General features: G+C 37.8%; 1 long non-coding RNA gene across 1 annotated transcript in view; it reads left to right on the top strand.

Annotated features, from left to right (window-relative positions):
• Positions 1-24,038, top strand: part of LOC108400265 (uncharacterized) — a 1,191,208-nt gene that overhangs the window by 247,767 nt on the left and 919,403 nt on the right. Inside the window, exon 6 of the long non-coding RNA XR_012130102.1 lies at positions 12,995-13,080. This is a non-coding gene — a long non-coding RNA (uncharacterized lncRNA). The remainder of the gene's footprint in view (positions 1-12,994; positions 13,081-24,038) is intronic.

Here is a 24,038-nt window from a genome sequence, read left to right as displayed (position 1 = left end):
TGAGCACCTCTACCCAATTATGAACCAGAGTATTCCTGCTCAGGTTTATCCTCATTTATTACAGCAAACAGTCAATAAATGATATAGGAAAGTTAACATATCTGCAAGTAAGGAGATGAGATTTTCTTTTAAGATTTGTTGATCATCAACATTACAACTGAAACAATCAGGAATATGGGATGGAAAAAGTAGGACAATTTATTGCTGTTCAAAGTAAGGCTTTCTCTACTAGTTTGTGTTTTTGATTTGAGCCTGTTCACACATTACTTTAATAAACATTTTTAAATATAAAAAGAAAAATGATTAATTTTTCTAACTTTTTTTTCTTTTTGTGTATAGGGGATGTGATGCCCTGCTAAGAACCAGAAATTTGAATTAAATGAAGGTTTCTTCAAAAGGGCATGTCAATAGCCCCCAGTTTTTTTTTCAATGAATGGGAGGTGTTCAACCAATCCAATTAAAATATGTTTGGCTGCTTTCCCAGTGACTCCCCTTTCCCTCTAGAACTCTTTAGTGACTCATCCCTACAATAAACATTTAGCAGAGTACATGTGAGTAGTGAAAAATTCTTTAGTGTATCCCAAAACCAATTCCAATGCTTGTTTAGTCACTATTTAGACTGACTATATTATTACTCCCTCAATTGGTATAAATAATGACTCAGCTGCATTTTCAAACTAATTAATATTTTATTAAATAAACCACAGCTGTGTAATATACATCTAAAAATCAATTGAATTTCCCTGAAAAGTAAAAGCAGCTGCTGATGTATTTCTTACTTTTTTTAATCTTCCACATTTGTAGGAAGTGTATCTACCAGTCAGTTTGCCTGAGTCTAAATCATATGAATGTGTGACCACCCTGGGACACACTAATGTTATTGATCATCCACACTTTCACACGTAGGCAATTATCACTGAAATGATCAGACCTTCTGAAATCTGAGCCATATGCCACCAACTCATAATTCAAGGCTGGAGCTCAGTAGAAAGTTGGGTGGCTCTGTACATGGAGATGGGATGATGCATTTCTTTTGCCCTGTTACCCCTTGTGAACCCTGGGGAGGAATACCTTTACTGTGAAGCCCTTAATTGGCTGTATCCCAAGAAGGCCCAGCTATGATTTGACATTCACTCTCTGTTAGTGGAAGGCAGTGTGATTCAGACAAAGGAGAGAGCTGACAACCTCTCTCTGAGGTGTATGAATAATTAAAACAATGTTAGCTTTGTAGATGGCTGGTAAATAATGATTTACCATGCTCAGACTGGATGAATTTCATTTTTGTCTCTTGAATGTCTAAATAAAGAAAAAAAGAGCATTTTAACTTCATATGCTTGTCATTTCCATTACAAAATTAACTGTACCTTGTAGTCAATTGACAAAAATTAATAATTTATACTCTAGAAGGATTACATGTGATTCCTTAATTTCTAATTTCATATTATAGTTTCAAATGTGTGAGCTGGAGTTATAATCTATTTCCTAATTGTAGGACTTTTTACAGGTAATTTACCCATATTGGATATTTTTTTTCCTCAGCTCTAAATGAGGGCTTGGGTCAAATTAGAGTGCCTGTATATTTGAACAGCACCTTGTTATTAAGACAGGCCTTAAAAACTTAAAATAATTAGTTTTTCAGTGTTTAAAGATAAGGTGATTTTTTTCCCTAATAATATTTCATGTTTTGTTTTTTTAAAAAACTCAGTATCTGGTGACACTTGGACCAACAATCATTTGTATGCAAGAAGCTGCTGAGCCAGTTTAGATGGGGCATGTGCTCTCCAGTGTGCTACAGTCCGGTTGCTCCTTATTAGATTCCTAACACTGAGGCGTAATGTTACTTGCCACTTATGCGTCCCTTGCACTACTATGTTTTTCTATAGCTGATCTGCTTTGCCTATTTATACTCCCTGTCTGGTCGTATAAGCCTGTGTTTGCAACTTCTAGAACCTAAACTCAAAAAATTATATGATTTATGACTTTATTTCTCACGAGGGATCAAGAATAACTTCGCTATACAGCAAGACATTTTGTTAAATCCTAAACTGTTTTTCAAATTCTTAAAAGGCACATTGGGTGGGTCCTGGTAACTGTATGTGAAAGAGGCTAATATTTTTCTGGCATTGGCTGGAGTCCAGCAGTTCCTAGAGGCTGTCTATAGTTTCTTGTCACGTGGATTTTTCCAGAATAGCTGATTACCTCACCAAGCCAGCAAGGAGAGTCTCTCCCACAAGTCTGCTACAGCCTTAGAAAATTTAACCTAATCGTGGGAGAAACCTGCTGCATCTTTGCATATTCTATTGATTAGAAACAAGTCACAAGTCCCACTTGCATTCAGTGGGAAGGGATTCACAAAGGTGTTAATACAAGGAGGTGGTAATTACTGGAGGTCACTCTAGGGTCCATCTGCCACATGTAGTAAAATACTTTTTGTTTCAGTAAACATTTATTCAGCACTTAACACATTAAGCCCTCACTTGTTTAATGAAAAAGAAAGAACGCTATAGTGATAAACACTTTTAAAAATATAAAGTTGGACAAAAGAGCTCCTACCTTTTAGAAATGTATAGTCTACTATGAAAATTAGATTGACATATTTATAATTCTATTTGTGCCCTAAAAGTATTTAAAATTTTTCAAATGTGCTTCTGAGAATCTCTTGTATGTTAAACTATATTTACTTAAGACATGGGACTAAATTTTTCAACAAATTATTTAAAGCATGTTTAGTTCTTTTGCTTAGCTCAGTTTATCAGACATGTTCTTAAAGTCTTTGTCTTCTCCTTTATGGAACAGGAAGACCATCAGTGGAAGAAGTAATAAACTGCCTATCAAAAATAAGATGGTTTTTGTTTTCTGTAAGCTCACCATTGCCTAACATAACTTACTCTGTCTCCCAACCCCTCCCTCCCTGTACCTCTCAGGAAGAAAATATTTCATATTTCTAACATAAATTTCTGCAAATCAGACTGCAAAGAATTCTTAAAAGATGCAAGCACATGGAACACATGAGACTATATATATATATATATAGTCTCTGCTTAATGTGGTTGATAGCAAAATTTCATTGGATACTAATGAGACTTGTGATCACTGCAGAGACTGCAAGTGGTGCTTAATTACAAGAAAAAAATGCTTTTCACTGCTTCATTAAGACCTTTTTTTAGGAGGGAGGAAAATGGATTATTGTTCAAACTGTGCTTAAAACTATCCAATAAATTAGTCCTGTAACTCCTGTCTCAGAGGCAAATTTCTATGTATTTTAGGTAACTATCAGTATATGTGGATGTTTAAATAGCAAATTTAAGAATGTCTTTGCCCATAGATGAGCCACTCTTCGCTTATTGGCTAAAAATAAAACCATAGCATGTACCCACATTTTTTGTTTCTCAGAGAGAGGAAAATGTGACCATGTTTGTCTTTTTTAAATTCATATTTTATAGATCAGACATTCCAATTTCAATTATTTGATTAAATCAGATCAGCTTTAAACATGCATTCTTGCCAGGCTGTTTCTTTGGCTTTGAAGGTGCTCATTTTTATCTGAGTTTTGAAGTTAAAAAAGAAAAATGCTCCATTTGGCATATTTTTTTCTTCATTTATTGCTTATCTGCAGGATATTTAAACTTCAGTAACTAAATGGGCTTTCTCCCTAGTTACAGAGGAAAACAACACTTAAAATGTCAAAGTTCCTGCCTAGCGTCTTCTGGTGACTAGCACTAGGTAAGAATGAAAAGGAGAAGCATGAATATAAATGTGCCAATTACGACAGTGAAGGAATCAGAAGTCTCTCTTTTATTACATCAGATATTCCATTTGCACACACATGTGGATATGGTAAATGAATATTATAGATTCACATCTTACATTTGCAGCTGGGAGAATGCCACATGTATATGAGCCCATCCATTTGCTATCATCTAGGAGCTCACTGGGTTTTGTGTTTCAGCTCCCCTCCAGTCATTTCACTAGATACAGGCTAGACTCAATCAGACAACTGCTTCATTTGCAAATACCTCCTCATTTAAAATTTTCACTTAATCTTTGTTGGCCCTACTCTGTGAAATAATGAGGTGTCAGTTGTCTATTCCAAAATTATCCTCTGAGTATTTTTGCCTCTGTTGGGCAGCAGTGTCAAATGTATCAATGTGTTGAATTGTGAATGCATTGTAGATAATAGTATTTTAAGCTACATTTCAAGGATACAGTGGCTGTCTGTGGAGAGTGTTTTGTGTTGAAAGTAATTTCCTTCATGCCAAAAGGGTTTTTAATGGTCAGTTTCTTGCCTGATTCATTTTCCAGTAAGTTATGGAATCTGTTTTTAAAGTCTGTTGTAAAGGATTTTAAAGTCTGTTGTAAAGATGTTTAAGAATGAGGCAGAAACAACTGAAAGGGAGCATTTGTAAACTTTGTAAGTGAACAGATGAAACAGCAGCTTGGAATAGGAAAAGTGTCATTTGTGTTGTGTCATTTGTTAGTTGATCTACAAAGTATAAGTGCACTCATGTCGTTGCTTTCCATGGGAGATTTGCTTCTGAGAGTGCTATTATATGCATATGGCACAACCCTGCACTTTATATTCAAGTGAAATCAAGTTGAATAGCTTATTCCTTATTATATGTGAGACCTTGTGCTGTGTCCTGTGGAGTCCTGAAAAACATGCCGCATTTACTCTTAGGAAGTTCATAAGATTAAGCCAATAAATATACAACAAATAGAAACCTGTAAAAGGCACTAATTGAGCACTAAGTGTGAAACTATGAGAGTACAAAGACCTATGTTTTGGAAGTTAACTGCAATGAGCTCTTAATATGGAAGAAAAAAAAAGTGAAGTCCAGAAAGAGTAGATCAACACAATAATTATCTTGGACTGAGTTTCCAAGAAGTAGAGCCTGAGAAAGGTGATTTATTGAGAGTGTCTGGGAAGAAACATGGAAGACATATGAGGAAAACAGGATAGGATTGGGGGAGAAGCCAGGTAAAGATGTGGTCTCAGTGTGATCCTGCAGTGAGTTCTGGAGCATGATTGGCACCATAGAGTTGTCACACTTTGGGGTGGGGCAAGTTTTTGTATCCCAGTCAAAATTGCCTGCAGGATGTAGCATTTCTGAAGGCAAATTTCTGGGGAGGCTCAGTTGTGAGCTATTTGCAGCTCAATGATAAAATTAGTATTGTTTATTGCATACTTAATGCTTAAGAGTTCAGCACTCTTACAATAATTTTACATAGATAAGATGTATTAATTCTATGAGGTGAATAATATTTCTCCATTTGAAATTCAAGAAGACTGAAGCACAGACCAATTAGGTGAACTAATCAGGCTCATACATGAGGGAAGTGGCAGAAACATGATTTGGACCCATTCAGTCTGCTTTTGATGTAGAAAGAAACTACCCAATATCTCTAATACATGACTGTAGTTTAAACAATGTTGTTGTTTCAAAAATAGATAAATAGGAAGGAGCCAAGCTGGTGGCATGAGTAATTCTGCAGAAATCTCCTCCCAAAAACATATATATTTTTGAAAATACAACAAATACAACTATTCCTAAAAGAGACACCAGTAGATACGGTTCAACAGCCAGGCTACATCTACATCTGTGAGAACTCAGCATCACACAAAGAGGGTAAGATATAAGCCATGGCCCAGCAGGACCCAAACTGCCCCCTATCCCCAGCCCCCAGTGGGAAGAAAGGAGTCGGAGTGGTGAGGGAGTGAAAGCCCAGGACTGCTAAACAACCAGCTCTAGAAATCCACACCAGGAGCATAGACTCACGGTGCACAGGGTGCTGGGTATTAGAGAAACAGAAAAGCAAAACCTGCGAGCAGGTCCCCACAACCAGCACCCCTGAGACAAAAGAAAAGTGAGTGCTTATTGCAAGTCTTAAAGGGACAGGGACCTCACAGCTGGATGAAGTCGTCCCAACACACGCACCCCAGCACCTGGGAATCCGGGGAACTCTAGGTGACTTCTGAAGCCCTTCTCAGTGATAAGCAGCCTTCCAGTCATTCCCCCAACTGGCACGGACCTCGACACACTAGCCCAGTAGTGGGAGAGTGGCAGTGCACGCTGGAGAGGCGGCACCAGAGGGGCCTGGGAGTGGCCTGCACAAGCCCATGGTGGCAGCACCTGAGTGGCCTGGGACTGGCCCAGGTGGGCCAGCAGTGGCAGTGACAGAGCTGCTCGCACGAGCCTGTGGCGGCGGCACCAGAGGGGACTGGGAGCGGTCCATGCAAGCCCGTGGCAGTGGTGCTGGAGGGGCCTAGGAGAGGCCTGCGTGAGCTCACGGTACTGCCAGAGGGGCCCAGGAGTCACCCGCGGGAGCCAGTGGTGGTGGCAGAGGAGCAGCCCAGGAGCAGTCACACCCCCAGCTGATGCTCTGCCTGGTGCACAGTCGCCTGGGCCAGACCCAAATGCCCCTGCTGGTACACAGCTGCGTGGCAGCGTTGCTGCTTTCATGGGAGAGTGCACCCGGTGTACCTGCCACTCCCTGCAGGGCTCTGTGCTACTCTGATGGAGACCACGCGCACAGCAGCTTAGGGGATTAACCCAGAAGCTGTTCCAGGAGAGTGTGTAACTGACACAGGCAGTGGAGAAGGGTAAGGTGACCAGGAAGCAGAAAAGAACTTTGTTCTCCCAGCTGACACACATGCTACCTGCCAAAGCTACCACTATCACCTTGAAAAGGCAGAACAATTTGGTCCACTCCAGAATTACCCAGACAACCCCCAAGGGAGGACCTAGGGAGATAGATTTAACCAATCTCCCCGAAAAAGAATTCAAAATAAAGGTCATAACCATGATGATGGATCTTCAGAGAAATATGCAAGAGTTAAAGGATAAAGTTGGGAGGGAGAATATAGAAATAAAACAATCTATGGAAGGACTTAAGAGCAGACTGGATAAGGTGCAAGAGGCCATTAATGTAATAGAAATAAGAGAACAGGAACACAGAGAAGCTGGGGCAGAGAGAGATAAAATGATCTCCAGGAATGAAAGAATATTAAGAGAACTGTGCGACCAATCCAAATGGAACAATATTCACATTACAGGGGTACCAGAAGAAGAAGAAGAGAGAAAAAGTGACAGAAAGTGTCTTTGAAGAAATAATTGCTGAAAACTTCCCCAAACTAGGGGAGGAAATGGCCTCTCAGACCACAGAGGTACACGGAACTCCCAACACAAGCGACCCAAGGAGGACAACACAAAGACATATAATAATTAAAATGGCAAAGATCAAAGACAAGGACAGAGTATTAAAGGCAGCCAGAGAGAGAAAAAAGGTCACCTACAAAGAAAAACCCATTAGGCTATCATCAGACTTCTCAACAGAAACTTTACAGGCCAGAAGAGAATGGCATGATATATTTGATGCAATGAAACAGAAGGGCCTTGAACCAAGAATACTGTATCCAGCACAATTATCATTTAAGTATGAAGGAGGGATTAAACAATTCCCAGACAAGCAAAAGTTGAGGGAATTTGCCTGCCAGAAACCACTTCTACAGGGTATTTTAGAGGGACTGCTGTAGATGGGAGCACTCCTAAGGCTAAATATATGTCACAAGAGAAAATAAAATCACAGTAAAGAAAGAAGACCAACCAAACACTAACTAAAGACAAAAAATAAAATCAACTACCCACAAAAACAGTTAAAGGAAACACAAAGAGCACAGAACAAAACACCCAACATATAAAGAATGGGGGAGGAGGAATTGGAAAGGAGAGAAATAACGAATCACCAGACAATGTTTATAATAGCTCAATAAGAGAGTTAAGTTAGACAGTAAGATAGTAAAGAAGTTAACCTTGAAACTTTGGTAACCATGAACCTAAAGCGTGCAGTGGCAATAAGTACATATCTTTCAATAATCACCTTAAATGTAAATGGACTGAATGCACCTATCAAAAGACACAGAGTAATAGAATGGATAAAAAAGCAAGACCATCTATATGCTTCTTAGAAGAGACTCACCTCAAACCCAAAGACATGCACAGACTAAAAGTCAAGGGATGGAAAAAGATATTGTTTGCATGAAATATTCACATTACAGGGGTACCAGAAGAAGAAAAAGAGAGAAAAGAGAGGTGTTGTAGTACTAGAATCAGACAAAATAGACTTCAAAACAAAGAAAGTAACAAGAGATAAAGAAGGAAAATACATAATGATAAAAGGATCTGTCCAACAAGAGAATATAACCTTTATATATATATATACATATATATATATATATATATATACACCCAATCCAGGAGCACCAGCATATGTGAAACAAATACTAACAGAATTAAAGGAGTTAATAGAATGCAATGCATTCATTCTGGGAGGCTTCAACACACCACTCACTCCAGAGGCCAGATCCACAAAACAGAAAATAAGTAAGGACACAGAGGTACTGAACAGCACACTAGAACAGATGGACCTAATAGACATCTATAGAACTCTACATCCAAAAGCAACAGGATGCACATTCTTCTCAAGTGCACATGGAACATTCTCCAGAATAGACCACATACTAGGCCACAAAAAGAACCTCAATAAATTCCAAAAGATTCTCAATAAATTCAAAAAGATTGAAATCCTACCAACCAACTTTTCAGACCACAAAGGTATAAAACTAGAAATGAATTGTACAAAGAAAGCAAAAGGCCCACAAACACATGGAGGCTTAACAACATGCTCCTAAATAATCAATATATCAAAAACCAAATTAAAATAGAGATGAAGCAATATATGGAAACAAATGTCAACAACAACACAAAGCCCCAACTACTGTGGGATACAGCAACGCAGTCTTAAGAGGAAAGTATATAGCAATCCAGGCATATATAAAGAAGGAAGAGCAATCCCAAATGAATAGTCTAAAATGACAATTATCAAAATTGGAAAAAGAAGAACAAATGAGGCCTAAGGTCAGCAGAAGGAGGGACATAATAAAGATCAGAGAAGAAATAAATAAAACTGAGAAGAATAAAACAATAGAAAAAATCAATGAAACCAAGAGCTGGTTCTTTGAGAAAATAAACAAAATAGATAAGCCTCTAGCCAGACTTATTAAGAGAAAAAGAGAATCAACACGCATCAACAGAATCAGAAACAAGAAAGGAAAATCATGACGGACCCCACAGAAATACAAAGAATCATTAGAGAATACTATGAAAACCTGTATGCTAAGAAGCTAGAAAACTTAGAAGAAATGGACAACTTCCTAGAAAAATACAACCTTCCAAGACTGACCAAGGAAGAAACAGAAAATCTAAACAAACCAATTACCAGCAACGAAATTGAAGCAGTAAACAAAAATTACCCAAGAACAAAACCCCTGGGCCAGATGGATTTACCTTGGAATTTTATCAGACATACAGAGAAGATAAAATAACCATTCTCCTTAAAGTTTTCCAAAAAATAGAAGAGGAGGGAATATTCCCAAACTTATTCTATGGGTACAGAGGGCAAGAACCTCAACGTAATAAAGGCCATATATGATAAACTCACAGCCAACATCATGCTGAACAGCAAGAAGCTGAAAGCTTTTCCTCTGAGATCGGGAACAAGACGGATGCCCACTCCCCCCACTGTTATTCAATATAGTACTGAAGGTCCTAGCCACAGCAATTAGACAAAACAAAGAAATATCAGGAATACATATTGGTAAATAAGAAGTTAAACTGTCACTATCTGCAGATGACATGATATTGTACATAAAAAACCCTAAAGACTCCACACCAAAACTACAAGAACTAATATTGGAATTCAGCAAAATTGCAGGATACGAAATTAACACACAGAAATCTGTGGCTTTCCTATACACTAACAATAAACTAACAAAGAGAAATCAGGAAAACAATTCCATTCACAATAGCATCAAAAAGAATAAAATACCTAGGAATAAACTTAACCAAGGAAGTGAAAGACCTATACCCTGAAAACTATAAGACACTTTTAAGAGAAATTAAAGAGGTCACTAACAAATGGAAACTCATCCCATGCCCCTGGCTAGAAAGAATTAATATCATCAAAATAACCATCCTGCCCAAAGCAGTATACAGATTCGATGCAATCCCTATCAAATTACCAACAGCATTCTTCAACAAACTGGAACAAATAGTTCTAAAATTTATATGGAACCATCAAATACCCCGAATAGCCAAAACAATGCTGAGAAGGAAGAATAAAGTGGGGGCGATCTCACTCCCCAACTTCAAGCTCTACTACAAAGCCACAGTACAAGACAGTTTGGAACTGACACAAGAACAGAGCCACAGACCAGTGTAACAGAATAGAGACTCCAAACATGAACCCAAACACATATGGTCAATTAATATTTGATAAAGGAGCCATGGACATACAATGGGGAAATGACAATCTTTTCAACAGATGGTGCTGGCAAAACTGGACAGCTATATGTAAGAGAATGTAACTGGTTCACTGTCTAACTCCATACACAAAAGTAAATTCGAAATGGATCAAAGGCTTGAATGTAAGTCATGAAACCATAAAACTCTTAGAAAAAATCATAGGCAAAAATCTCTTAGACATAAACATGAGTGACATCTTCTTGAACATATCTCCCTGGGCAAGGGAAAAAAAGGCAAAAATGAACAAGTGGGACTATATCAAGCTGAAAAGCTTCTGTACAGCAAAGGACACCATCAATACAAGAAAAAGGTATCATACAGTATGGGAGAATATATTCATAAATGACAGATCTGATAAAGGGCTGACATCCAAAATATATAAAGAGCTCACACAGCTCAACAAACAAAAAGCAAATAATCCAATTAAAAAATGGGCAGATGAGGTGAACAGACAGTTCTCTAAAGAAGAAATTCAGATGGCCAACAGACACATGAAAAGATGCTCCACATCGCTAATCATCAGAGAAATGCAAATTAAAACCACAATGAGATATCACCTTACACCAGTAAGGATCGCCACCATCCAAAAGACAAACAACAACAAATGTTCGGAGGTTGCGTAGAAAGGAGAACCCTCCTTCACTGCTGGTGGGAATGCAAATTAGTTCAACCATTGTGGAAAGGAGTGTGGAGATTCCTCAAAACACTCAAACTAGAAATACCATTTGACCCAGGAATTCCACTTCTAGGAATTTACCCTAAGAATGCAGCAGCCCAGTTTGAAAAAGACAGATGCACCCCTATGTTTATCGCAGCACTATTTACAATAGCCAAGAAATGGAAGCAACCTAAGTGTCCATCAGTAGATGAATGGATAAAGAAGAAGTGGTACATATACACAATGGAATATTATTCAGCCAAAAGAAGAAAAGAAATCCTATCATTTTCAACAACATGGAAGGAGCTAGAGAGTATTATGCTCAGTGAAATAAGCCAGGTGGAGAATGACAAGTACCAAATGATTTCACTCATCTGTGGAGTATAAGAACAATGAAAAACTGAAGGAACAAAACAGCAGCAGACTCACAGAACCCAAGAGTGGACTAACAGTTACCAAAGGGAAAGGGACTGAGGAGGATGGGTGGGAAGGGAGGGATAAGGGTGGGGAAAAAGAAAGGGGGCATTATGATTAGCATGTGTAGTGTGTGTGTGGGGGCACGGGGAGGGCTGTACAACACAGAGAAGACAAGTAGGGATTCTGAAGCATCTTACTACACTGATGGACAGTGACTGTAATGGGGTTTGTGGGGGGGACTTGCTGAAGGGTTAGCCTAGTAAACATAATGTTCTTCATGTAATTATAGATTAATGATACCAAAATAAAAACATAAATAAAAATAAATAGATAAATAGCCATAAAGTTATTCATAATTTGTTTCTCATTTCTTCATAGAAATTATAGTCTAGGTTGTGATTAAATTGCCAGCTATGCTACAGGAACTGAAATTTGTGCCTTCCAGGAAGGCCATCTTTTCATATCCCAAAAGAATTAGCAGCTCTGGGGTGCAGCTCCATTTTCTGGGAAAGATCACATTCTTCACATCTCCTGACATATGCTTCTCTCTGCAGGCTTTCTACACTTCCCCTCACTTTCTGTATTCCAGCCACATGTTTGCTTTGTGAGTGTGTCATGCTCTCCGCATCACAGAATCTTTGCAAATGTTTCCTCTAGCTGTAAGGTGACTCCTGCCAACATCCCCTCAACCCCAAATATGTCCATAGTTACCTCCTCATCATCCTCCAGATCTGATTGATCAGACTTCAATTACTCCACTTCCTGCCCCCTTGTTTGGGCCAAGGATTTTTGTCATAGATTCTCATTTAACTGTGTCCTTTTTCTTCAGAGCCTCTATCTCATTTCAAGTTTATACATACATTGGTAGGATTATTTAATTAATGCCTGTCTCCTCTCCTGTCAAGTTCCATTAGAACATGGTATCTGCTTCACTCACGGTTATACCAAGTACAGTGCCTGACACATTGTGGATACTCAATACATATTTGTTAATGAATTAATAAATTCATGTCTTGCCAATGAGTTTCAGCCCTGGGCAAGTTTGCTATGGATTCAATGTGACCAAGAAATTGACAGCAAAACATTCTTGGGTTGAAAGGGTTATACCCAACTTTATTTCCAGGTAGCAGGTCAGTCACTAAAATCCTGTTCAGTCAGATCGAGTCTGCATGCAGCAAGCTGGTCTCTGCCTCTGGGCCCCTCTGTTTGCACAGCCGTCCTCTGGGCCTCTCTAGTCTGTGCAGCTGTCCTCTAGGCCTCTCTGCCTGCACAGCCATCCCACACAGCTGTCCTCTGGGCCTTTGTCCTCGTTGCTGCCACCACTCCAGCCTCTGCTCTGCTTTCCTGCAGCCTTGCAGCCATGCCACGGTGTCACACCCAGAGCACTGGGTGGAGCTCTTTATATAGAGTCAACAGCCATGTATTGCCCATAGCTGTGCAGTGAGCTAGTCAACCAGGGCCAGGTGAGAATCCTGGCCACAGGAACTCTTATTTTATCCACATTCATTATTTTTTATAATGAAACAATGCCTACTATTTATTCCTATTCTCCCTGCAGATCATGGACAGGCTTGCCTCTCTGGCTCAGCTGTTTCCTGCGCTCTGAAGTTTAGTTTACCTCAAGGATCTGTGCCCATCTAGCAGGTATGTCTTGCACCAGGTCTGGAAATTGTTGGTCTGATCCAACTAATGCCAGCTGAACCCTGAGCTGCATTAGACACTCACTCCCTACTCTTTATCTATAGAATTTTAAATTTTGAAGTAGACGTATTTGTGGAATAAGGACCAGGCGGAGGCTATCACCATGTTCTATTACTGTGAAAGTCTTGTTTGGATGCATTTGGGGTTTCCCAAGATTCCTCTGTTTCAAGATTACTCTTTGGCAGTAGCTATAGCCACTAAAACATACCCATTTAGGAGTGAATATTTACAATGGTATTTTAGTAAAATATCCTAAAGAAAACAGCTGTTTTCAGTCCTTTTAATAATGCATCTCAGTTTTCTATGAATAGTTTGTTTCGTTGGTGTTTTTCTTAGCAGCAAGTTTAAAATAATTCTAAAGACAGGATGTGTAATGAGTGATTTTCCTTAGGATTTGAAAAAGGTGGCAAGAATATATCTACACCTGTGTTTTTCAATTATAATTTCAAATTGATATTTCTGTTGTAGACACAAATTTCAAAGTAGAAAAGTTGAGATGGATAATACTTCAGTCCTCTACATTTTCTATGTTATTTTACTGTCATAAAGACAGTGCATCTTACTAATTTGAAATAATATTTGGGGTGGGGTGGTATTAAAAGGAATTGACTCTGCATTCATTAGCTTATTCATTCATTTCCAATAATTATTTACTATACATCAAATAATTTGTTACTTTATTATCTATTATTTAAACAATTGAATACTCTGTTGGGATTATACTACATTATGCCAAAGAAAACCCATTATTAAAGTTCTTAGCAAGGTGTTCATTATTTGTAGAACCCTCTTGTGAAGTTTGGACTTAAAGGATCAATTGGTCATTTACATCTGCCCTGAGCAATTTAACTGAATATTGAATTGGGGCCAGCTCTGGTAGGGAACATTCCAGATGCTAAAGGGCAAATAAAAACTGAATATAGTACTCAAGTAAAAAGATGAGACTTGGTCTGTCAAATTGCAATTGGGGAACTATACATAATGTAATGAATGGCCTGTGTTGGAATTTAAATATTTAAGATGGAATATACCACATTTGGTATTTTTCTGCTTGCTAATTCTTCTCTAAGTTCAACAAGATGCTCTGAAATTCTAGTATTTTTATATTTTAATAGATTATCATTATTCCTACAGTTTTCATATATATCTAGGGAGAAAAAGTATCTAACTTGGAGTCCTGAAATAAATCTCTCTCATAGTGCAGCACATATTTCAGAAAGAATTCCAGGAATTCCCTTTATGACAAGAATGGAGAACATATAATTTGTTGTTCAAATTGGAATGATTTTGAAAGTGATGGATAGTGTTCTGGAAAATTATGCCAGGACAAATAACTGGGACCATTTTAGGTAAATTTGGATATATGATCACCCAAGGAATGAATACATTCAGATGTTTAGCCACTTGTGATTCCATGACTGTGATGTGTAAAATCTTGTGATGTGTGGGTTTTTCTTTTTAGTGTATATATTTTGTTTTGTTTGTATGTTAGATGAGTTTTCTTCTTATTTGTTTTAACGTTGGTGAAGGAGAAGGGTAGAGAAGCTGAGAGAATAAATTTGTGATGGAGATAGAGAAGACGTAGGGCAGCTCTCATCAGAGGGATCAGAAACTCAAGAGATGATGTGTGGAAAACATACAGATGGAAGATGACTCTCTCTCTAGAAACCTGACAGAAAATGAACCTGGTTTTGAAAATGGAATTTGCATTTGAGGGGCTGAGACTGGCAAAGTGGAGAGAAAGGATTTCCCTGATGAGGCCCAACCCCTTTTAGTTTGCATGCATGTTTGAAAAGATTTATCAGTTTTCCTCCTGTTTTTATATTTTTTATTCTAATTAGTGTAGTAATTTTTTGGCTGTTTCCAGAAAATAAGCCAGAGCCATGATAAAGTGAGTCAGTTATCTACCTTATTAGAGTTGTCCAAATAGGTTTTCTAGTTTGTACTTTGACAGATTAAATATTCCCTCACCAATCAGAGTTCCTCTAACCAGTTTTTGGGCAGTTTGAGGTACAGAGAGCTACCATTTGACCTCTGTCATCTGTAAATAATTTTTGAGGATGTGGGTTCAAGCATTATCAAGGTGGATAATGGGTGTGTTTATGTCTGTGTATGACCATGTGTATATGTGTGTAAGAAAGTGATGAGCTAGTTTAACATTGTTCCTGCCCTTACACTAAAAATTTTACATAGCGTGTAAGATTAACACACAAAGCAATTTTTAAACAGCACAAAATCTACATAAATGTTGATTTGTCCAATAATTAGAAGGACAAAATAAGACTGATTGGGGGAATTTTTAATAAGTATGTATGCTTATAATTAAATGTAAAATCAAGAAAGATGCCATCTTAAATTTAGACCAAATATTTTTTGAGCTGGTAACTATGTTTTTGCTCAACTGACTTCAGCCTTTTAAAACTTTTATTTGTTTTCTCTGTCTCAGTGTCTTCCCTGATTTCAAAATACCCTATACAGAATTCAGCCCAGTGCAGAATGATGCAACAGGAAAAAGCTTTAGTGGCTTCTATCAGATTAAGCATTGAACAATAGCTCCTAAGCAGAAAGCATAACCCTTTATCTGCAAGGGTAAAGCAAATGGCTGTGAATAATGCAGCTGAAAGCAAGAAGAGAATGGAGAGGCAAAATAAGTTTCTAGGTTTATTTCTAGTTCAATTCCATGACTGTCTTATATATCTTCAGTGAATACAGAATTTTCTCATTGGCTATCCTAAAATTCCACAAAGTTGTGACTTTCATTTTCTTTCTTTCATGGAGCATTTCAGTACATTCCTCTTTTCCCTAAGATAGTAAAATTCTTTATTTCCTAATTGCTCAATGGAGAATCCACATGGCTAGGATAATAATGAGCTGGCACAAAGCCTTTATTTCTGGAAGGCTCTGTGGATTCAGAGAAGTCACAAGGTTTGCTAAAGTGAATTCCTTTTTGCTTGCAATTGGTACTCCAGGTAATGTAGACCAAAGAAGAAAGATGCAACTTCAAGGATTAGTGGAAAGGCCTCATGATCTGAAAAGGAACTTTGTTCAAGTGAGGACATGTCAGCTGCAGAGCTTTAAAAAAATGAATCACCAAGTCCATATATTTTAGCAATGTGCCACTGAAATTACTTGACATGCATGAGCTGGTTGTATAACATAAAATCAACTTTCATTGACTCTTAAGCCAAACCATTCACATTAGAGATTCAGCTGGAAGCCTGCCAAATATTTGAGGGATTATTTCTACAAATTCAAGGTAGATAGTGTGAATATTAATTAACTAATGAAAGGAAAAGCTGCACAACAATGAGGTCACTGTTGATATCCAAAAATGAGCTGTCAACATGGCATGGGTCTGGTAGCTCCCCAATGAAGGGTTAGCATTTTGAAAACCATTGTTCTCTGAGGTGATAGACTCTCTTTTCCTGATTGCTCATTATTATGTGGACTATGAAATACCTCAAGGGCATAGCTGCAATGTTTGTCCTCAGTCGTATCATTATTTTCAAAGTTCAGTGAGCTATCAGTGGAAAAGTACCAGGCTCACTGAAGTCATAAGTGCAGAGGAGTTAAAAAATAAAGGCTGATAATCAAGTCAGTGTTCTGTTGTGCATTTTAAGGATGATCATGATGTCACACTGAAATACTAAGTAGGAGCTTAGAAATACTGGCTTTGCTGGTTTTATTTTTATTTCCAGAAAATAATCAGTTGTCTTTGGAGTTTTAAAGCTGATAAATGTTTAAAGTTTAGGAAAGTGAAATAGTACTCATCAGTAAAAAATTGGCTCCCAACACTTTTCAGTAATATTGTAATTTTTCAAAATTTACCATACTAGATTATTAGACATTAGATATATTTTTAAATTTATGATGGTGTTTCCAGAACAGCCTCAATTATTTATCTATTTTCTTTGGATGGCTATCTATATTGCAATAATCGAAGTTTGGGTGTAGAAGAGAGAGACTAGTTCTTCCTATTCCTATACTCTAGGTCTCTCCTTCCAGCATCCCTACTTTGTAATGGCTAGAACACATTTCACAAGAAGAATTATTTTTAAAAACGATAATGAGAATATTCAGTTGAGTGAAGAGACTTAGAAGGAATATACAAACCATCCTCAAAATTTTCAGGCTTTATGGAATTATTGAATGGATGGAGGGATGAATGGATGAGTGAATGAATGAATGGAGCACTAGGTGGAGAGCACAGGGAAGCAGAATACAGTGTTTGAAATGACCCACATTCTTTTCACCCATAGGAAAATTCACCTTCTAGTGGGAATGAATGCAGAAGAAAAGGTAGCTACTGTGTAGTGCAGAAAGTAAGAATGAAGACTGGTTGAGTAGCTCCATAGGGCAAAACCAAAGCAAGTGTCAATGTTTGTTATAGGTTTTTTAAAATGAATCATATATCAAATTATTTCCCAAATCTAACATTAAATCTAATTCAATTTAACCCATATTTATTGAAGACCTACTATGTGCAATCCATCTGGAGTGATGTGAAGTATGCATCTGGGTGATGAGGTTGAAAGGGATGACATAAAGGTGATGAGGACACTGTTGGGAACTTGTACTTTAGTAGGTAGGTAGCATCTACATCTACATATACACTTGGAGGTGTCTCATATTCCAGTGTGGCATATTCCTTCCATGTGTTAGGCCAGTTATTCAATTCATTCAACTAGAATAGGTTAAATATTTTCCTTGTCTAGCCTGTTGTAATTCTGATTTATGTGCATATTCTTCATTTTTATATATAATAAATTTTAATGAGAGTGAATGGTTTTGCAATACATAAACTGGTGTTTATTTCTGACCAAAGAAGCAGGAAGTGTCTTCTGTATTCATATTTAGGTTTATAGTAAACTGCTTATTGATTCAAAAATTACTACAAAGAAGTTGAAGATAGCATTGAGGGCAAAGAAGCTCCAAACAAGGCCTGAGGCTTTTGGTGTGGAATGGCCATCCTCAGAGCAATAACCTAACATAAAGCAGGCTGCTCTTGGCAAGGTGTTTCTAGAGCTATTTTTAGGAATTGGACTTAGCATGGGCTTCTTTTATATTGAGGGATACTGAGTTAATTTTTATACAGACTAAACTTCATGAATGGTAACATTGTTATATGTTATAGAAAGTGTTGAGCTGGTGTTTCTTAAAACAAGAAGAGAAATCTCATGGAGGCTTACAAGAGAGTTATGGATTATGAGATGTCAAAGAGAACAGAATTATAGCAATTAAAGAGCTATTAAGGCAGTATTATTGTTCTTAGCAAAACTGCTCTCCCCCTACTCCAAACATTATTTTTTCCTAATCTATTAAATGGACATCTATTATTTATTCTATATTACAGAATTAAGTTAGATTCCTGTCAGATAACATTTCTTATAGGTTTAGGTTCCCTTTAAAACTATTTTTATTACTGTTGTATATGTTTATTGAAGAAAATTTGGATTCTATAGAAGAATATGGAGAAAATGAAAAGCACTAATACTACCACACTATTTCCATCTATTATTATTGCCTTATTACTTAAACTTTCTAGCCCAGGAAGATTGGGATTTTTGTCCTATTGGGGTTTTTCTATTGGAAAAGAGACAGATGGGGGGGGGGAGGGAGAGGAGAAAAGAGAAAGATAAAGGAAAATGGGGGATTAAGAGGAAGAGAGAGAAAGAGAAATCTGTTTTGACTTTACTGTCCTGTTCTAGTCAGCAAGGTGATGTCTGAGGCCCCGGCTATACATGTACCTGATAAATGAGCTGGACTGCTCCTTTGGGCTGTTGTATACTTCATAGGGAGATATTCTAAACAAAGAAGTCAAGGATGGGACAGTGGGATTAAAGATGGCGGTGTAAAAGGTGAGACAGAGGCTCCTCCTAAGACCACATATAATATGAAAATATAATTAATAAAACTAACCCTGAAAGACAATCAGGAAAGAGGGCTGCACCAAACTGCATACACTTGGAGAAAAGAATAAACTCACAGAACTGGGTAACATACCAAAGCCGTGGCCTGGTGCCCTTCCCCCAACTCAGCTCAGTGGCAGGAGGAAGAGAAACAGGGGGGAGGGAGTGAAGGCCTGGGACTACTGAATACCTAACTCCAGAGATCTTCTCTGGGAGCACAAACCTACATTTCATTGTGCTTTCATGGTATTCTCATGATTAGGGGATTGGAAAGCTAAGACAGGCAGAATACCTGGAGAGACTGAGATTCCAGCTGCTTGTGGAAAGCAGGGATTCATATCCAGCTGCTCTGGGACAAAAGAAAGGTGGGCAGTCTGAGAGACTTCCTACCAGCGAGAGGGCTGCTAAAGGGGCGAGGATTGCACAGAGCTTACTGCTCAGGAGAAAGGACAGGTAGACAAAATTGTCTGGGTGCACTCTGCCCAGCAGGTCAGTAACATTCATGATCTTCAGGCGATCCAGCTCCCTGGCTGGCTACACAACGTGAATGACCCCCTTTGTGATCTGCAGCCTACTGCACCTTTCTCCCGGCAAGCCCCACCTAGCTCACAAACTGGCAAACCCTACCCTGCTATTAGACAGCCAGAGGTAAGTTCTGTCTACAGCAACTACAAATGCAAAGCATAGAGGCCTATATCTGTGTGCTTGGCCCACTAGTTCTGGCAATGGAGGCAGGCATAGAAGCTGGGAAGCAGGAAACAGCTCTTTCCTCTCCCCAGGCACCAATACTGCTCCCCTGTGATCCCCCAACATTGGTTCAGGTGCTGAGCAGCTCCGGAGAGTAGAGCTTGTGAGCACCAGAGGGTGTCATATACAAATATGAAATGCTAAAGGGACCTGGTTCAAAGTAAAATTATGAATACAACCCCTTAGAAAGATTTAAATGAAATTGACCTCATGAATCTTCCAGAAAGGGATTTCAAAATAAAAATCATTAACATGTTCATTGAGGTACAGAAAAATATTCAAGAACTCAGGAATGAATTCTGGTTGGAGATCAACTCATTGAAGAGCACAATGGAGGGTATTAAAAGCAGAATAGATATGGTGGAGGAGAAGATAAATGAAATAGAAATTAGAGAAGAGGAATACGAAGAAGCTGAGGCACAGAGAGGAAAAAGGATGTCTAAGAATGAAAGAATATTGAGAGAACTGTGTGACCAATCCAAATGGAACAATATTTGTATTTTAGGGGTACCAGAAGAAGAAGAGAGAGAAAAAGGGATAGAAAGTGTCTTTAAGGAAGTAATTGCTGAAAACTTCCACAGTCTGGGGAAGGAGATAGTCACTCAGGCCACAGAGGTGCACAGATATCCCAACGCAAGGGACCCAAGAAAGACAACACTAAGACATATAGTAATTAAAATGGCAAAGATGAAGGATAAGGGCAGACTACTAAAAGCAGCCAGAGAGAGAAATAAGATCACATACAAGGGAAAGCCCATCAGGCTATCATCAGACTTCTCAGAAGAAACTTTACAGGCCAGAAGGGAGGGGCATGATATATTTAATGCAATGAAACAGAAGGACCTCGAACCAAGAATACTTTATCCAGCAAGATTATCATTTAAATTTGAAGGAGAGATTAAACAATTTCCAGATAAGCTAAAGCTAAGAGAATTTACCTCCCACAAACCATCTCTACAGTGTATTTTGGAGGGACTGGTATAGATGGAAGTGTTCCTAAGGTCAAATAGCTGTAAACAGAGGTAATAAAAGCACAGTAAAGAAATTAGAACAGTTAATAATGAAGCAAATACAAAATTTAATTAACTATCCCCAAAGTCAGTCAAGGGATAGACAAAGAGTACAGCATATGATACCTAATATATAAAAAATGGAGAAGGAAGAAAAAGGAGAAAAAAAGAACCTTTAGATTGTGTTTGTACTAGCATATTAAGGGAGTTAAGTTAGACGCTTATATAGTAAGGAAGTTAACCTTGAACTTCTGGTAACCATGAATCTAAAGCCTGCAATGGCAGTAAGTACATACCTATCGAAAATCACCCTAAATGTATATGTACTGAATGCACCAAATAAAGACATAGAGTTACTGAATGGATAAAAAAACAAGATTCATCTATATGCTGCCTACAAGAGACTCACTTTAAAGCCAAAGACATACACAGACTAAAAGTGAAGAGATGGAAAAAGATATTTCATGCAACTAATAGGGAGAAAAAAGTAGAGTTGCAGTACTTGTATCAGACAAAGTAGACCTCAAAACAAAGAAAGTAACAATAGACAAAGAAGGACATTACAAAATGATAAAAGGGTCAGTCCAACAAGAAGACATAACCATTATAAATATCTATGCACCCAACACAGGAGCACCTACATAAGTGAAACAAATACTAAAAGAATTAAAAGGGGAAATAGAATGCAATGCATTCATTCTAGAAGACTTCAACACTCCACTCACTCTGAAGGACAGATCAACCATACAGAAAATAAGTAAGGGGACAGAGGCACTGAACAACAGATTAGAACAGATGGACCTAACAGACATCTACAGAACTCTACAATGACAAGCAGCAGAAAACACATTTTTCACAAGTGCACATGGTACATTTTCAAGAATAGATCATATACTGGGCCACAAAAAGAGCCTCTGTGAATTCAAAAGATTGAAATTGTACCAACCAGTTTCTCAGACCACAAAGGTATGAAACTGGAAATGAATTACTCAAAGAAAATGAAAGATCCCACAAACACATGGAGGCTTAACACCATGCTCCTAAATAACCAGTGGATCAAAGACAAAATGAAAGCAGAAATCAAGCAATATGTGCAGACAAATGACAACAATAATTCAACCCAGAACATCTGTGGGACTCAGTGAAGGATGTGCTAAGAGGAAGTATATTGCAATACAGGCCTACTTCAAGGAAGAAGAACAACCCATATAAGCAGTCTAAAATCATAATTAATGAAACTAGAAAAAAAAGAACAAATGAGGCCCAAAGTCAGTAGAAGGAGGGACATAATAAATATTAGAGTATAAATAAATGAAATCGAGAAGAATAAAACAAAGGAAAGAATCAGTGAGAGCAAGAGCTGGTTCTTTGAGAAAATAAGCAAAATAGATAAACCCCTAGCCAGACTTATCAAAAAAAAAAGAGACTCTACACACATCAACAGAATCAGAAATGAAAAAGGAAAAATCACTACAGACACCACAAATACAAAGAATTATTAGAGAACACTATGAAAAATTATATGCTAACAAACTGGAAAACCTAGAAGAAATGGACAACTTTCTAGAAAAATACAACCCTTCAAGGCTGACACAGAAAGAAACAGAAAATCTGAACAGACCAATTACTGGCAATGAAATTGAATTGGTAATCAAAAAACTACCTAAGAACAAAACCCCTAAACCAGATGGCTTCACTGCTGAATTTTATGAAACATTAAGTGAAGGCATAATACCAATCCTCTTTAAAGTTTTCCAAAGAGTAGAAGAAGAGGGAATACTTTCAAACTCATTCTATGAGGCCAGCATCACTCTAATACCAAAACCAGGCAAAGATCCCACAAAAAGGAAAATTACAGACCAATATCCCCGATGAACATAGATGCAAAAATACTCAACAAAATATTAGTAAACCGAATTCAAAAATACATTAAAAAGGTCATCCATTATGATCAAGTAGGATTTATTCCAGGGATGCAATGATGGTACAACATTCAAAAATCCATCAACATCATCCACCACATCAACAAAAAGAAGGACAAAAACCACATGATCATCTCCATAGATGCTGAAAAAGCATTTGACAAAATTCACCACCCCATTCATGATAAAAACTCTCAACAAAATGGGTATAGAGGGCAAGTACCTCAACATAATGAAGGCCATATATGATAAACCCACAGCTAACATTTTACTTAACAGCGAGAAACTGAAAGCTTTTCCTTTAAGATCAGGAGCAAGACAAGGATGCCCACTCTCCCACTTCTATCCAACATAGTACTGGAGGTCCTACCCACGGCAATCAGACAACACAAAGAAATAAAAGGCATCCAGATTGGCAAGGAAGAAGTTAAACTGTCCCTGTTTGCAGATGACATGATATTGTACCTAAAAAACCCTAAAGAATCCACTCCAAAACTACTAGATCTAATATCTGAATTCAGCAAAGTTGCAGGATACAAAATTAATACACAGAAATCTGTTACACTCCTATACACTAATGATGATCTAGAAGAAAAAGAAATCAGGAAAACAATTCCATTCACACTTGCATCAACAAGAATAAAATACCTAGGAATAAGCCTAAACAAGGAAGTGAAAGACCTATATCCTGAAAACTACAAGACACTCATGAGAGAAATTAAAGAAGATACCAATATATGGAAACACATACCGTACTCATGGATTAGAAGAATTAATATTGTCAAAATGGCCATCCTGCCTAAAGCAATCTGCAGATTCAATGCAATTCCTTTCAAAATACAAATAGCATTCTTCAGTGAACTAGAGCAAATAGTTCTAAAATTCATATGGAACCACAAAAGACCCTGAATAGAGAAAGCAATGCTGAGAAGGAAGAATAAAGCTGGGGGGATTATGCTACCCGACTTCAAGCTCTACTACAAAGCCACAGTAATGAAGACAATTTGGTACTGGCACAAAAACAGAGCCATACACCAAAGGAAGAGACTAGAGAGCCCTGATATAAACCCAACTATATATGGTCAGTCAATTAATATATGATAAAGAAGTCATGGATATACAATGGGGAAATGACAGCCTCTTCAATAGCTGTTGTTGGCAAAACTGAATAGCTACATGCAAGAGAATGAAATTGGATTATTGTTTAACCCCATACAGAAAAGTAAACTTGAAATGCATCAGAGACCTGAATGTAAGACGTGAAACCATAAAACTTTCAGAAGACAACATAGGCAAAAATCTCCTGAAATTAA

Source organism: Manis javanica, chromosome 1, assembly GCF_040802235.1.
Source record: "Manis javanica isolate MJ-LG chromosome 1, MJ_LKY, whole genome shotgun sequence".
NCBI lineage: Eukaryota > Metazoa > Chordata > Mammalia > Pholidota > Manidae > Manis > Manis javanica.
Note: the sequence above shows the minus strand (reverse complement) of the source record. Positions and strands in the feature narration are given on the sequence as shown.